Genomic DNA, 3,812 nt, shown 5'->3' with positions numbered 1-3,812 from the left:
GCCCTGTAAGACGACCAACTCTTTAGTCCTCTCGAGAATAAGGGCATTATTTTGCTCTAAGTTGCGAACGATGATATTATTTTAACTAGAGTACTGTTATAAATTTTGGGTTTTATGAGATAAAGTTGTAGAGTTCGTAGATAATAGATTATGTTGTTTTGTAACTTAAGTTGTTTTGTTGTCAACAGTTATCGTCACACTTCACGCTTCACCTTGTTATATTTCAATGTTGACCTCTTTCCTCATGTAGGAGAAGGTTCAGAGCTTAATCCACCACGCTGCCCCAATGCGGGTTGGCGAACATTGTCAGTTTATAACTACCAAACTGACAATGTTCGCCAACCCGCATTGTCATTAGTAATTATTAATACTAAAGTCTCTCATGGACAAAATCAGTGTCTACGGTGCCTTATTAAACATTTAAAACTACACCCTCTCTTTCCGTGGGTGTCGTAAGAGGCGACTAAGGGATAATACAGTTCCACTACCACCTTGTAAATTAAAAAGCCGATGATATTTTTGGCGCGAACATATAGAGGCCTATGTCCAGCCGTGGACTGAAATAGGCTGAAATTATGATGAATGATGAAAACAACGGAGTAATTATTAATTAAACTTAAAAATAAGTATTAAGTTTGATATGTATTATTTTAATTTAATAAGTAATAAGTATTTAGTGTTATTTATAAAACAATATTATATCTATACTAATATAATTATCTTTGTTGTGGACTTATTTGATCTTAGAAAAAAAGTAGTTTATATAACTTTTACTTTCTGGGTAGTTACTGTTCTAAGAATATAGTGCTTACAGAACGCTTTCAGTAAATAAATTATGTAAAAGAAGAGAAGTTAAATCAAAGAAAACTAGTCGACGAGCTTATTATTTGCTATTGACATCAAGACGAGACTGCTAGATTGTAAAAAAATCAATAAACTGTGCGTTCGTTGTTTCTTATATTTTTCCACAGGAATAAAGATATTTCCTGAAAGAACTCAGTGTTGGAATGAAAAAAATTATATGAAATTAATACTTCATTACAATTTATCTGATGCCATCCGGGACAGAAAATAGATAAAGTTATAAAAACAATGTTGACAGAGCGCGAAAATAAGTCTTTTTTCACGCACCCACATAATTATATACTATAACTCATTATTTACAGAGTTATAAAAGCTTTTCCGTGTATTTGGTATTTAAATTAGCAAGTAAAATGTTCACCGAGTTAATTGTTGACAAACTGTCAACGTCGATGAAAAATCTGCTGCTATCTCAAGTTTTTAAAAATTTACATTAAAAGTGTGATCAACACGCAAGTTTAAAATTATGATTTTGACAATATTTATACATTGCACGTCATGTAAAACATTTTCCGTAGATTACGATTACAAAATTTTTACTTATATAAAAACAATATATTTTTATTTATTTAAAAATACTACTAATTATTAATATTATTTTTTAAAATATTTGTTCTTTGCTCATTCTAGCTATGTACATATGATAACTATGTAGATAAGATCGTAGATACAAATGTATATATACCCATCACCATGCATGAGATTAAGAGTCAACACTGCTAAGGCTTTTTGAGCAAAGTAAGTCTTGGGAAATCGCCTTAACTCTACTTCTTACAAAGTTTGATCCCAATTGGGGATGACATCAACTTCGTAAAGGTTTATACCGTTAAAACGCAAGTGTGTTTACTTACTTGCTGGATCTTGGCTGCCGCTTACTAATGTGTACCGTAACGCTTAACTGTCATAGCGATTAATCGATGTCCGGTTAGTAAATAGCGGTTACTAAGTTGAAGGTGTGAAGTTTAAGGCAATGACAATATAAAATAAAAGGAGTGTGCCTTAGACCACCCGATAGAAGGAAAACTTATAAAACGTCACTTTCTCGGATGTGGCTTGCAATTTATAGAATGGAATAAATGCTTTGTATGTTTTTCTCAATTTGAAATAAATTCAGTCGTATCGAAAAGGAATCGTTAACATATACAATTTTTAAGCATCTAGAAACAACGCAATGTTGCTCCCACCAACCCTTTGTAACAATCCAAGCTTTTGTAACTTAACTCACGTAATTGTAAAAAAAAACTGAATTTCATATATATGTTACTTGGGTTAGCTGTGTGGCTATGGCATTAAAGAATATAGCCACCCTCTCTCTTCCCGTGGGTGTCATAAAAGGCGACTAATGGATAACACAGTTCCACTACTACTTTGGAACTTATAAAGCCGACCGATGGCGGGATAACCATCCAACTGCTGGCTTTGAAATACACAGACCGAAGACGGGCAGCAGCGTCTTCGCTGCGACAAAGCCAGCCCTGCGGTCACCAACCCGCCAGCCCAGCGTGGTGACTAGGGGCATCACACATGAGTTCACGCCATTTTTGGCGCGAACTTGTGGAGGCCTATGTCCAGCAGTGGACTGTGTTAGGCCGAAGTGAGTGAGCTACTTGGGTAGCTACTAGAAGATATTTCCTCAGTAGCTAGACAGTTTCGACAGTTCCGGCCTCTGGCCAGACAATTTTTATTGTAACTTTCAGCTTTTATTAAATGACGAAAATCTGGTCTTCACGTTATCTTGATCTTTTACAATTGACAAACTTTGAAGAGTACGCTCATTAACTACATATACTTTCTCGTCTTTACTTTACCGTAAAAATCGATACTTAACCAACGACAGAAAAGTTTTTCATCCAGATTTCTAAAGGGATACTGTGAAACATCCTCCCATTCGCTGTAATATTATCTGCCGCATGTATACTTTCAAAAGGAAAGTGAAAAGACATTTTCTAAGTAAAATGACTTTAGTCTAGACCTTGTCCCTATTTTTCATTAGTCGAGATTGTGGTCGGATTGTTTAAAAACAGGGAAATGTAGGTACATAGTTAACGTAAAACGAAAGGAAAATTTGCAATATCAAAACAATTGCTTAGCGATATCTACAGTTTTCAACAATTACATAATTTTTAAAATCGTTTGTTAGTTGTTAGTGAAATAAAAAAAAATTCGAAAACCACGCATCAAAGTAAGTTTTTGGAATTAGTAAAGTAATTGTTGTCGAATTAGAAAAGTTTTTATTGATTCTCACCTGTGTTGATACCGACACGCCCGATCCGCCCGCACCACCTGAGAAAGAAATGAAATGTTTCTTTATTTTTACTCTGTTTATGTCTTTGAAGAAAACGATTGAGGTAAAAAAAAAATTAATCTATAAATCTGACAAACAATCGTACAGTCCGTCTGATGGACGCTTGCACCACCAGGATTAAAACGTCGTTGCCGAGCCTACCCCCTCGGAGCTCTGGCTATGTAATGGCTGGCTGGGGAGTTACCGCAACCTTACATAAAATATCACAGGTAAATAACAAAATAACACTGCTCTCAAGTGTTGTGTTCCTGTGGTGAGTAAGGTAACCAGAGCTTCTGGGGAGGGTCGAGGGTAGGTTCGGTTAAGCGATTGTGATGCTTCTGGTGTTGAATGCGTGTATAGGCTGCTTACTTTCAGACAGGTTGTAAGTTTGTTAGCCACGCTAGTTTAATAATTTTATTGTAACATTTTATGTCACTTATCTTTCTTTCGATCATAAAATAAAATAATTTAAAAGTCTATTACTAACTGTAAGGTTACAAAAAAACGATCTCAGTGTTCTTGTGTTGTTCAGTTCATTGAAACAGAAAGACTTTATTAAAATTAAATGGTAAAAAACGTTTTCAACAAATTTTATGATGGGATATTCATTCTTCTTGTTCGGGGAGTGAATTTTCAGTTGTCTCGTTAATCTTCAGGAAATTAT

The sequence above is a fragment of the Melitaea cinxia genome, chromosome 15 (assembly GCF_905220565.1).
Source record: "Melitaea cinxia chromosome 15, ilMelCinx1.1, whole genome shotgun sequence".
NCBI lineage: Eukaryota > Metazoa > Arthropoda > Insecta > Lepidoptera > Nymphalidae > Melitaea > Melitaea cinxia.
Note: the sequence above shows the minus strand (reverse complement) of the source record.